General features: G+C 38.5%; 1 long non-coding RNA gene across 5 annotated transcripts in view; it reads left to right on the plus strand.

Annotated features, from left to right (window-relative positions):
• Positions 1-14256, plus strand: part of LOC123791032 (uncharacterized) — a 563175-nt gene that overhangs the window by 258383 nt on the left and 290536 nt on the right. The gene's annotated exons all lie outside the window — the stretch shown is intronic.

The following is a 14256-nucleotide window of genomic DNA, read 5'->3' on the forward strand; positions in this document are numbered from 1 at the left end:
CATGGCATTTTTCCAGTGTTTCCTTTCACTGCTGCTCATCAAAACCTGCTGGGATCCTGCATCTGTAGCTGTTTCCTGTCTCAGGTTTTGGTCAAAAAGTGAAGTCAAAAGAGTCGAGGTTAAATCCTGACGTTGCTGTTTTCCTAGCTTTATTATTTGAAGTGAGTGATTTGCCACAATGTCTCTGTTTCCCCATTTGTAAAATGGAAAATAAAATGTTTTAGGTTATTGAATAGTTGTGCAAGTATAGGGTAATAGTGTCTATCAAGTTATTTGGGGGAAAATAATGCAGGATACAAATAATACCTTTTATTTAGCGATCCTAAAATATAAATATTCCTTCTTTGGCTTCATGCAGGTCATTGATTAAAAATAGTAAAGCCCGGGGCACCTGGGTGGCTCAGTTGGTCAAGGGTCTGCGTTTGGCTCAGGGCGTGATCCCTGAGCCCCAGGATCAAGCCCCACATCGGACTCCCTGCTCAGCAGAGAGTCTGCTTCTCCCTCTCCCTACTACTGCTCTCCTGCCTTGTGCTTTCTCTCTCTCAAATCTTGAAAGAAAGAAAAATGGTAAAGCCCTTTCTCAATTGTAGTGTTATTTACAATAGCTAAGGTATGGAAGCATCCTACATGTCCACTGATAGATGAAACGGAAATGTAGGGGTGCCTGGCTGGCTCAGTCAGTAGACCATGCGACTCTTGATCTCACAGTCATGAGTTCAAGCCCCACTTTGGGCATGGAACCTACTTAAAAAAAATTGAAAACAAACAAAAGGAAATGTGGTATAGATACACAGAGTGGAATATTACCCATAAGATTGAAATCTTGCCATTTGTGATGTGGAGGACCTTGAAGTTTTTATGCTAAGTGAGTTAAGCCAGACAAAGATAGATATGATATGATTTCACTTATATGGTGATGCTAACAAAACAACAACAAAAAGAAACAGACACCTAAATATAGAGAACAAACTGGTGATTGCCAAAGGGGTGGGGGATGGGAGGATGGGTGACTTGGTTGAAGGGGATTAAGAGGAACAAACTTCCAATTATAAAAGAAGTCACAGGGAGGAAAAATACAGCATAGGGGATATAGTAATCATTTGTATGTTGTTTATAACACCCGGTGTTATACTGTTATATGCAACTGATAAATTGGTGAACACAGCACTTGAGATCAGTGATGGACTATATGTTGGCTAATTGAATTTAAATTAAAAAATTTATAAAAACACTGTATATAATACAGTAATAGTAATGAGCATTTCATAGTGTACGTAATTGTTGAACCACTACATTGTACACCTGAAAGTATGTTTAGTAGTTCATGTGAGCTCTACTTCCATTGGACATAAAAAAAAATTAAAAAATGGTGTAGCAAAAGGAGCAAGGACAAAAAAATCTTACTTTGGGGACCTCTCATGGAAGGTCACAGCATTGATTGGGGGTTGATGCCATTTTGGATCAACCGTTTAGTGGTTTAACAGCGTACCCTAGCATTCAGCCCATATTTTTACATCTTGTCCATTAAGTTGTCATGAGAGCCTTTGTCCAATCTCTTACTCAAGTCCAAGTATATTTTGTCCAGTGTATTTCCCTGATGTGCCAGCTGCTAGCCTTGTCAGAGAAGGAGATGAGGTTTGTCCAATGAGGACACACACCGTGTGTCGGGATCGTTGCTTTCTTTTCTGAGTTGTCGCAAACTATTCTTTTAACAATTTGCCAAGAGTCTTGTCTACGATCAGCAGTAAGTGCGCTGGCCGGTGGTGTATCACTGGGATATTCTCTCTCTCTCTCTTTCTTCCCTGTCTTTTTGACACTGGGAACGTTGATTTTCCTCATCTTTAGTCTTCTGGAATCAATTCTGTTTCTCCATCAGTATTTATAAGAAGGGAAATTTGAGAGCAATTAGCTTTGGTTCAAATCCAGATTGCATACACATTTCTGGTGCCTCATCTCATTTTTCCAAGGTTGTCCTATAGCCTCAGTTGCAGTGAAGTGTGTTTACCATTATAAATTCAGAATAGTTAACATCCATGTAATTAGAAGAACTTCAGAAGGTATTCCTAAATAATATAAATGCATTTCAAAAATCTAATGTCACTGTCACTTCCCTTATGAAAGCAACATCACCAACGTGAAAGGCAGCGTATGAAGAATATTGTAATCACACAATTTTATTTTTGGGAAAAAAAAAGTTGGATTTTTTTCCCGCCTAAGTGAAGAGCTTGAGAGAAGCCCATTCCGTGGAATGTTTACTTGGCTCTGTGAATGTGAACATGCACAAATGAGAAATGAGTTGCTCTTAAGGTTTTGCTCTAAACAATAATACTAGGAAAACTGGCTGTTTAGTTCTCGATGCTGTATATCAGACACTTTACCGCTATGCTCATTTGTTACAATTATTCTGCAAGGTGTAGGGGTTTGCAAATTTTGGAAAGGAGAAAACCGAGACCTAGAACACCTCAGTAAAATACTTATTAAAGGCCAAACTGGAATTTGAATTTAGATCATCTGATTACAGACCCACAGGGTTTTCTATTACACCACGTTGTAACTTTAAATGACATTTTCCATTTGACTTTAAAATTTTTTACTTCTTTAATATGATGACCATGCTGAGCGACCTTTCATTTGGACCATGTCCGTGGATTGAATTGTGTGAATAAAGCTGTTACGTTAATGAGTTGAGTGATGGTTGAGTTGGACTGCTTTCATACATTTTAGTATAAAGAAATTTACCAATGAAGAAAAAGCTGCCTTTATCAATCGCTGGTCGTAAGTGGAGATTGTGCTTTATTTATTACAAATCAATTAATGGTCCTTTCCTCTAACACACCATCAATCAATGCATACAAGTTTCCATTGATAAGGATACCTCACCAAAAGAAATCAATTCTCCTTTGTCATTTTGACAGGAGTTAGCTATAAAGGTGGATTAATCCAGAATGCAGGAGGGAAATACCTGTAGGCTAAGGGCAAAACCTAATTTTGTAAAATCAAAATTGTCATAAGAACATTTCACGATCGATGATAACTCCAATGGCTTTACTCCTTGTTCCCATAGTAAGGATTAATTTGCTTCTCCAACCTAAGAGTTGAAAACTACTTTTGTTTGTTCGTTTCTGTGCTCTCACCCCATTGCCAGATGCTGTAGAAAGGCTCAAGATAGTGTCTGCTCTGTTTCCCAAGGCTTGGTTTGGAATTTAAACCATTTTAATAGGGAACTGTATAAGAAAATCTAGTGTAATGCCTGAAAAATGTACAGTTGCAGATCTGCATGAGGCCGTTTGCTGGCTCTGATACAAGGTTTCTGTAAGAATGGTCCAAAAGAATCTTTGGAAAGGAGAATTTTCATTAACACAGGCTCACCAGAGGAATGTTTGAACCAGTATGAGCACAGTCAAGCCGCCAGTGCTCTGCACACAGTATTACTAATAGCATGTTGGAATGCAGCAACCCCAGAAAGTGCATCTGTGCAGTCTTATTTTAAAAGGTGATTGCAAACATGTGAGTAGTTAGCATGCTCTGCTTTGGGCCCTAATCATATTTCCGTAGTATTTACTGAAATTCATTTTTAGAGAGATTTAAAAATTGGATATTAGAAATCCTCTCTACTTAGCTGCGTGCTAAAAAGCAATCAGGAAACGTTTATGCTGCTTTCAGTTCATGTTTATCCCCAGGCTGAGAAACTTTACAGCATTTGTAGTCCCTTCCTTCCAGAATGTTGCCTCGCTGTTTTGATTTATATAACTTATATTTTGTGGGTTAAATCCTTGCCTAGGAACTCACGTACATAAGGTTTATTTCTGAATCTTGCCGTTTAAATAGCTTTGGGGCAACAGTACTTTACTACATAGTCTTTACTGAAGAAAGACCCTAAGTGTTAGGTGTTTTTCATTTTTAGAAATTTTGTAATATTTTAAAGTTAACATCCTTTTTAGAAATATAGTAGTTTTGTAGGCTTGTTTCTCTTATATTTGGAAATCCTTGAGGAAAATGTTTACAGTTTTATTTTATATAACTTTGATATATAAACTTTGGTACTGGACAATCATTTTCTGGATATTTCTTTAAAAAAATCTCAAATCCTAGTTTAGTTCAGTTTGCCCCAGAGTAAGTTTTAAGGTAGTTACTTGATCTATTGATAACACCGGGTATTTGTTTCTTTGAAGTAGAGCGATTAGTATTTGGTTTAGAAATTATATGATTTATTTAAAAACCTTTTATAATTCTAAGATAAGATTATACTGCTTTCAGTCTGTTAGTCAGTGCTTTGGGTAAAAAATATTTGTGCAACTAAAAATACTTCATCCATTTTCCACAAGTAGCAACCAAACTTCCACCTAATTAAATAAGTTTTGTTTTTTGCTTGCTTCTGTTTACTTCAGCATTCCTATAAGTGATATTTTTAATTCACGTAACCACAGTGAATGCAGCTATGTTCAAGTATGCTTTTACTAACATTATTCTAAATATGAGGACCATATGCTGAACCATCAAACAAGTTTCTCTGATGTAAGAGGGATGGAAATCCTATAAAGTTTATGTTCTCCGACAACAGTGACATTAAATTAGATGTTAGTAACAGAAAGCCATCTAGAAAATTCCAGCACATTTGGAAGTGAAACAGTTCCCTTCTGAATAACCCATAGGTCGAAGAATGCATTTTGAAGTGTTAATAATTTAAACCCAATGTATCGAAGACTGGTAGATGTAGCTACAACACACTCAGAGGCTAATTTATTGCTTTAAATGATTATGATAGAGAAAAAAGGACAGTTTTAAAAAGATCACAGTTGGTTAAACGATCAAGAAATGGCAAACAGGGGCGCCTGGGTAGCGCAGTCGTTAAGCATCTGCCTTCGGCTCAGGACGTGATCCTGGCGTTCCGGGATCGAGTCCTACATCGGGCTCCTCGGCTGGGAACCTGCTTCTTCCTCTCCCTCTCCCCTGCTGTGTTCCCTCTCTTGCTGGCTGTCTCTCTGTCACATAAATAAATAAAATCTTTAAAAAAAAAAAAAAAAGAAAAGAAATGGCAAACAAAAACCATTGGAGTGGATGCCCCTGCGGGACAACGGTCGTGATCTGGGAGGGACCCACAGAGGTGCTGCCAGTGTCCAGTTTCTTGAACTGATGTAGATTGGGAATAGGGGTGTCAGGTATGGTTTGAACTGTGTCCCACCCACCCCCCCCGCCCCAAATTCATGTGTTGATTTCTCATCCCCCAGTTCCTCAGAATGTAAGCTTGATTGGAGATGACGTCTTTAAAGAGATACTAAGTTAAAATGAAGTTTTTAGCTTGGGACCTAATCCTGCCTGACTGGTGTCTTTCTAAGAAGTGGAAATTTGGACACACAAAGGGGGGGATATCAGGGAAGCAAAAGCACGGGGACCACATGAGAAAGCGGTGGCAAGAAGGGAGCTGTGTGTGTGTCAAGGAGAGAAGCGTCAGAAGACACCAGTCCTCCGGACACCTTGATCTTGAACCTCCAGCCTCCAGATCTGCAAGGCGATACATTTCTGCTGTTGATGACACCCAATCTGTGGTATTTTGTTATGGCTGCCCTGAAAGACTGGTAGAGCATCCGTATTCTTAAAAACTCTTTATTCTTAAATATGTCTTAAATATTCTTATATCTGTTCAATACCATATGTCAATTATAAATGAATGCCTGGATAATATCCTACTGAGCCTAAATACTGCCCTTCTGTTCCAGAGCACACGGATGACCTTTTTGGGGACAATAGTTTTAATGTTTCAATTTAGGGGAATAGCTGTGTGTAAATATTTAAATCGCCCCAGCAGCATCTCTTGTGGATTTCACATGCCTCTGAGCTGTGAGACTGTGAGAATGTAGGTAAAGCCGTGTGCATAACACACGCCCAGCACAGTACATGCTAGCGCTCATTACTGGTGCTGCTATTGATTTTGAAGATTTCATTGCGGTTTGGTTTTCTTGAAAGGTATAGGCTTCAAAACAAATCTCACATGGCAAATCTTGGGAAAAGGGTGGTGAGTTACCTTTGTTGAGAAGGTAGCAGCTTCCTGCTGACTGTGGTGAAAACATGGAGTAAGATTGTTGAGATTGTGCATGTCCTCTTGGGAATGGACGGTTCTGTCTCCAGCTTGAACACTGTTCTTTCTGCCCTTTGGGATTGCGCAGTAGCAACAGCAATGAGAGACAAATTTCTTGTTTTAGGGCTACTTCTTCCTTTAGGACCCGTGCGTACTTTTCTCGAGAAAGGAAAAGGAGACGAGGGAGGGGCTGGTGCTTTTGAACTACTTTAGACCTAAGTGTGTAGAGCTGAGCGGGACACAGGCTACACTGTGTGTGTGCGCGTGTATCTGAATTCCTATTATCAGGCGTTCATCAGTTGGCATTTGCTGTGGGAATGGTATTGATAGGCAAAAGGCTATTGATTGAGGGATGAAAAGAAGTATATGTGGAGTGTGCATATATTAGGGGACAATGGGAATTCAGTAGTTTCTTCCTAAAAACTCTGCCCTGCAATAAATCTCTCCAGCTCCTCTCTCTCTCTCCGTCCCTCCTTTCCTCTCTTCTTCCCTCTTTCTTTTCTCCCTCTTTCCCTCTTTCTCCCCATCATGCTGGGATTCTAGAGTTAAAAACATACTCTTTGGATTAAAGATGTTGCAGTCTCTTCCAAGAATTTATTTTTATACGATGAATATTCTTGGAAAGTAAGACTTGGCTCCATGGGAGGGATCGCCTCATCTTATTGCTTTGCCATATGGTAGCTGGACTGAGGGGCAGGATGGAGGAGTGTATCTGGAGAAGTGTCCATCAATTGGGCTGTGTAGTTTTCTGTCCGAGCACATACTCTTGGGGACTTCCTTCTCTTCCAGAGCACCATAACTTTGTGTTTTCATTTTGGTAACAATAATAAACTGGTCTAAATACATGCTGAATCATTTGAATGGTAATGTTGTAACAAAATCATCCCGTGGAACTCCAGCACCTGTGTTTACATTTGTGCCTGCCCCAAGCAGCAGTCTCTGTTTCTGCTAACCATTGATTTATACGTGATGAGTTTCTACCAAGTTTAGGCTGGATGACATCCTTTTCCAAGATAGGTTAATTGGGAAAGTGGAGGGAGTATTGAGCCACTCTGCTGCCCGGAGTAAGGCAGGCCCTCTCCGCTTGAATCTTGCCTGTAGCTTTGGTGCTCTCGTCAGGATGCAAGTGACAAATTAATTGTAGCCCAACCTCCTCCATCTAATTCAGTTCATACTGTTACATTCTGTTGGTTTCATAGCTTTTCTTGACTCTCTCTCATAAATTTGTTTTGGCTTTAGAGTTGTATACAAGCTTGAGTTAATTCCTAGTGGTGTTTGGATACATATTTTGAAAATTTAATAAAATAACGTGTCAAAACTGGGAGGGTGAGTAAACTTTTGTGCATTAGTCATGTTTAAGGAGTGCCCGTCTGCCGTAGAGCAGAGAAAGTTGGGATGGGTGAGCGCCTGTAGTGAGGGATCCTTGGGGATGTGGGAAGGACAAGGTTCTGCTAAATTGGATTCTTGGGAGTTGAAGAGGATTTGGTAGGTCATTTTGCAGGTGTCCTGGAGCAATTCAGGGGAACACACAGTCTGACCTACAACTGGCACTCTGGGTGAGTTTTAAGTAATGGAAGAGCTATCTCAGACAAATCTGACCTCTTAGAAACAAATGCATTTCTAAAGCGATTCATTATGAAAATTGAGGTCAGTGACCTCTGTAAAGAAAGGTGAAGTGGTGTCAGTCCCATTCCATTTAGCTATGGGCGGGTCTACAGGCCATATGTGGGGTTGTACGCTTGCGTAGTGAGCACATGGAGCCATAGCCCTTAGACAGGAAGGCAGAGGGGCAAGAGACTGCAACAGAGTGCTGACCCCCCGCCCCCCATTCCCCACCTATTTGGTGGAGCCTCATTGCTAAGGCTGAATTCCCATTGTTTATACTACTATTGAAATAAAATTATTTGTGTCCTTTTTCATTCTTCATTAACTAATCCAACTTTTAGGTAGATTCAAAGATGAAACCAGGTTTATATCAAATTCTGGAAAGGGAGTTGTGTTCCCCTCCTCTGGTAGATACATATTTCCAGGGAGGACCTTTGGTGAATGATCTTATGTTCATTTTTAAGAGAACTGTAACCCTAAGTCTAAATAAAAATACCAAGGTCTTTTAAAAACAAACATTGTTTAGAAAGTTAACATATTGCTGATTATCTCTAAGAAATATTACTACATAGAAATAACCATGATAGCACAAAGTATGGGATTTTATGATTTCTGGGCCTTTTAGCACGTTGGTATACAAGGCACACATGCATCCTGCAAAACTCAGGTGGTTTTATTATACTGAGAATGTGCTAATCAGACCAAAGTAAAATTTCAGAATTTCATTTTTTTAAATAATAAAATTACCACTAGATTTCATTACAGAAGATGTAAAATTGCTTTAGGTTCTATATATGTGAATTAATACTTACATTTCATTGCATATGTCATTACAAATATAATGAGAACTTATGCTTTATATGTTAAACATATAATGAGAAAATTTTCAATATATGCTATAATCCTAAACTATTTTCATTTTGCATGTTTACCATTTAATCCGTTTTGCTCCTTAACCCTGTGGTGGGAGAATACAGTGAGTGGAAATCAAGTCTTACCATCTTCTGTGGAGGGGAGACCATGTCCTCATGGAGAGCACGGCTTGAAGAAGCTGATTTGAAGTTGGATTTCATTTGCCACTTATGCTGTCATTTCCACTTTATATCAGCATTAAACACCAGCAAACAATTCTTCTCAAAGCAAAGGGGAGAAATGAGACTTCTAGAAAGCAACTCACAATACTGAAAATTTATACACAGCATTTACTACCACCAAGTGAAGACATGATGTGTGAGATTTAAAGATAAAAATATATGATCTTGAGGTATAATGAGCCATAGGAAAGAATGAAGACAAGAGGTGTGGGGGTGCCTGGCTTCCTCAATTGGTAGACCATGTGATTCTTGATCTTGGGATTGTGAGTTCAATCTCCATGTTGGGCACAGAGTTTACTTAAAAAAAATCCAGGGCCTCTGGCTGGCTCTGTCAGTAGAGCATGCAACTCTTGATCTCAGGATTGTGAGTTTGAACCCCACATTGGGTATAGAGATTACTTAAAAATTTTTAAAAGAAAATCCAAGAAATAGAGATGGGGAAAGGTAGAATAAATAACGAATAACTGCAAATGTTATCAAGTAGGTTTGAATTAGAGATCTTTCCTCAAATGACACCTATTAAGACTTTGCTAAACTAATTTACATTTATTCATAATGGAAGAACTTGTGAATGTATTGTTAAGAGTTTCAGCTGTAATAAGATGAAAATGTATGCTCCCCCTTTTTTGCATAAAGCATTCATTAATGTGTTAAATGAAAGAACCATTAAAACAAAATTTTCTTTTGTGACATTTTCCTTTCATCAAGCAAAGAGAAAAATTTTGATATCTTTCTTGTTCAAAATTTTCTACATGATGCTAAAACCATGTGAAGGTAAAAACATAGTAAATGTGTGTAAATTAATGACAGTGCAGTGGAAACATACAGCTTCCACAGATAGGTCATAGCGGAGTTGTAATTTAGATTGCTTAGTGGATTTCCCAGTGACGATGTTTGCCTAAAGTTCTAATTTTACCTTCTCTGCAGGTTGTAGGTAGGACTTAGGGATTGCAAATATTTATTACTAATAAACACCTACAGCAAGCCTTTTCTGTTGCTTCTGCAATAAGTAATCCACACAACAGTGGTCTAACCTTCAGGGCAGCACGATGGCGGTTTCTGTGTGTGCTAACTTAGTTATTGCAGTACCAGCCTTCAGGTTAAATCTTTTACTTAGATCATGGGGATGTAATAGTGTTAACATATATTGCGTACTGTATACTAAGCAATGTTATAAGGGTGTCCTGGGGTCACCGTTACATATTGAAACTTTGCAGTAATATAATGGGGTGGATCGTTATTTTATCCCCATTTGTCAGTTGAGGAAACTCTGAGAAGCTCAGAAGAAATTTGCCCCCAGTCAGATCGGAGTAAGAAATGGAGTCAGGGTTTGCACTGGATCACTCGCCCCGGGGCTTTTAATCAGTCCTCCTTATGGCTTCCTATGGGAGTTTGGATGCTCCTTAATGTAAGCCATAGAACCGTGAGTCTAATTCTGGAACTACATAATGAACTGCTTTTCAGTGTTTCAGCTGGTCTATAGTTAATGGTACATTGATTTTTTTTACCTGGTTAAGAAAATGTAATACTTGACTATTAGGCTAGTCATTTTCCTGAGTGGTTTTTCAGATGTCATACTGGTAAATAGGTATTATATTCTCTCCAGGTGTATTACCCAGTTTCTTTGAAATCCAGTATTCTTTGTGAGTCTTCTGCACCTCAGACTTCACTGAGTTTCCTTGGTTTGATTTGCTAAAATCGGATACTGCTACAAATGAACTTATTTCTTCCATAGAGATGGGTATGCCATTTCGTTGCTATGTCATTTCCATTTTGTACGTGTTTAGCTAGGCTGTCACCTGAGGTCCCCTGAAAGGTAGAGAGCTACATGGATATTGTGGTTAGGGAATAAAATAAAGCTTGTGTATATACAACATAAATATATCTGAAGTTATGGATTTTGATGTACAGAGTAGAGAGTAAGGAACGGACTTAAGAGTAAGGATGGAAATCCCAATGCTACTCACATTTTAAAGGTCTGAACACGTTCCATGTATATTAAGTCACTCTTAAGGAATTCCTTTGAGATGTCGATCTGTAGACCTAAGTTGATGATATTCTTTTGATAATATCTAAACCAGGCCAAAAGATTTTCTGGAGGATAAGAATAAGCACGATTAAGTGTTTTGAGTCATTCTAGTGTCAGTCTGTTAATTAATGCTCGAAACCATGTGTAGCACTGCAATACCATTTGAATGGCTGCTGGCATGGGTTTTCTAATCTATCAGCATTTATGTATAGGGTATCTACTCTGTTGGAGCAATATTAGGTATTGTAGGATAAACTAAGAGCTTTTAGATCCTATTCTCAGCCAGTCCTTGGCAGTTGGGTGACCAGATATCTGTACAGCAAATATGTACTCATAATACAGGTAGTAGGTAGTCCCAAGCAAGTGCCCTTTTATTTGGGTAACCCATTCAGGGTAAAGAACAGATGACGTTATATGGAAGAGACGTAGGAGGGATTTGGGGGGATTAAGTTGAATAAAATGATTGAAGGCAGAAATTCTACCATTGGGAATGGTCTGAACAAAACAGTGGGGCAAATGTCTGTTGAGGACACGGGGAAGAGATTAATTTCACTGGAGGAGAGGTTTCTGTAAGGGAATCTGGGATGCGAGATCTGCATTGCTCATCAGACTTGTGAATGTATGTTGTTATGATTAAGGGTAATTTGGGGACGGATTTGTAAATTTAATGCTAAGCTCAGGAATCTAGAGCAACATTTCTGAAACCGAATTCTTGATCCTGCATTAAGTATGGGGGGGGGGCATCATGCACCTTATATGATCATACACATTCTGTGATCATATAAATGTAGGCAACACTTAACAAACTTTCTGTGGACTTCTCAGAGTTTTGAATTTACTTATGTATAGGGTACATTCCCAGGAAGGAAGGATCAAAGCATGCTATGTGTCTCACACTTTGAGCACGGAATTCTTGTTTCCTAGAGAACTCATGAGTGTGTTCTAGAACACAGTTCTAGAACTGTGTGCTAGTTTTCTACTGTTTGGAAAAGATAGTCTTAGATTGTTCTGTGTTGGGATGAGGCCTTAAGAAACATTTCTGAAGTGGACAATAATAAGAAAGTATGACCTCTTAAGCCAGCCTGCTGTTTTAATTTTTGTAGACATAGATCTAAGCAGCTAAGATTTTTATTTTACTTATTTTTTATTTTTTTTAAAGATTTTATTTATTTAGTTAGACAGTGCATACGAACCGGGGGAGGGACAGAGGGAGAGGGAAAGAGAGAATCTCAAGGAGACTCCCTGCTGAGTGTGGAGCTTGATGCCGCACTTGATCTCGGGACCTTGAGATCAGGACCTGAATTGAAATCAAGAGTCAGATGTATAACAGACTGAGCCACCCAGGAGGCCCTAAGATTGTTAAGGTACAGAGAAGTCCCAAGATTTCATGGAATCCCAAAGTCACTTATAAGAACTAATTTCAAGGTATATTTTAAATTTAGGTGGTTTTTTTTGTTTTTTTTTGGGGGGGAGTTGTTTGTTTTTTTGCTTTTTAAGTGCTGAGTTTCTGGCTTCTGCTGTTCTCATTGACATTGAGTTTAAAAAACTCTTTCCTTGTTGATAGTATTTATTCAACTACATTGGTGTTACATTGGGTATTAGGTGCTGTTAGAGGGTGTATGGTCTGAAAAAGAGAAACATGACCACCCACATTTCCTGTTTTACCCCCCACACCCACCATGGTGTTGAAGGAAAGACTCACTAGAAACTCGTTTAATGGATAAGGACATGGGACTATGGTGGTTTCCAGTCTCTCCAGTACCTGTTGATAAAGCTTTCAATGCTGTTTCTAGCACCCCACTTCTAAAACTCCATTTGGATTTTCCTGGTAGAGCCACGTGATCTAATACTTGTGTTCTGTGTTGTCAATTCTGGATTATCACAGGATCATGCGCGATTGGATCCAAAAATCATTTCCTCCTCTGCCCATATTTGAAATAAAACACATGGAAAATTGCGTTTCATCAATAAAATCCTTGGTTGCTTTATTTCTCTGCCTTTCTGTAACTATGTTTGGAGGCATTTTCTCCTGTAAGTTTTAAAATAAGGTAGCAAATAAATGTCTTAGATAAAACTAGCCAATTGAGAACATTTGATCCAGAGAAATGTCAGGAGAATCAAAAATACAATTAATTGGATTGTTACTTGTGAAGGGCTTCAGTTAAAATCTATTCTTCACAAATACATGACAACTTTCATTAAAAATTGATGTTTCAACCTGTATGATCATGATCGTGTACTTTTAAATTCAGATTTAGACTGAAATCAGGGATGATGGAAGGAAGATCTAGGACAGTATAAAGTGCAAAATAAATCCTGAAGTTATCTTAAAAGCAACACTGTATTTACTCCAAATTCTACTTTAAAAAGTAGATAAGCATGTCTTTTAGGAGAATCACTTTTTTCAAGAGTGGATACTTACAACCTGTGTTTCAGTATAGTTCATTTCATTATTTTTGTCACCCTAAATGGTCAAAAGTTTCTACATCCAAGTAGAATCTTTTTTATTTAAACTGTCTTCAGAAAGTGTGTGTGTGTGTGGGGGGGGCTATTTTGGTTTGTTTGTATCTGGTACTCTTGGAGATTTTTGAAATAATCAAAAAACACTTAGGTCATAGACAATGTTTACTGTCTTTAAACAATAGTTTACTTTTTTTTTTTAAATAGAAGATGTGGTGTTGGCACATGTATTTGAGAAACAGGATAGACAGCATGCAGATTGAGTGTGGGACACTGGAATCCTACTGCTTAGATCCTAAGTCCTGGCCCCTCGACATACGAAGGATGTAATTTTGGGTGACTACCTCACTTTCTCTGTGCCTTGGATTCTCCTTACATAAAGTGGGATTGGTGACAGCAGTACCTACTGCATATAATTTTGTGAGGAGGGCTTAAAATAGTACCAGGCACATCATAAATATTAAATAAACGTTGGCCATTATGACTAAATAAATTGATAACAAATATTAGACAACTTTGTTTTTTTTAATTTGAAAAAGTGGTTTTCCTTTTATTTTTGGTGGGTTAGTGCAGGTGGAGGAGGAAATGAGACAGGAGAATAGTACAATGTTTTTGTGTGTAATATGATGACTCGGACATCTTTAATGGGAAAATAGGACTTGATTGTTACATGTGTTTATATGTATGCAGAATCAGTATCATTGCCCTTCCAATTAATGACAAGCGCCAGAATCCTCAGTCTCTGCAGCTGTAGAAATGACTCCTAGCTTTGTGTTCCTTACCAGAGGCTGAAAACAACCCAAGAGAATATTTGATTTACTTTCCTAGTTTCATAAACCTTCTTTGGCTCTTTGACACTGAAGCTCAACAATGTTTAGGATCCTAAGAAACCTTAAAAACATATAAGTAAAATGTTGTTGTCACTGTCAGTGTCATGGAGGGGGCAGGCAGTAAAATAAGAGACTACGTACCTTTTGGTGACATTGCTTTTA

The sequence above is a fragment of the Ursus americanus genome, chromosome 32, assembly GCF_024610735.1.
Source record: "Ursus americanus isolate L20-20 chromosome 32, mUrsAme1.1.p, whole genome shotgun sequence".
NCBI classification, from domain to species: Eukaryota; Metazoa; Chordata; class Mammalia; order Carnivora; family Ursidae; genus Ursus; species Ursus americanus.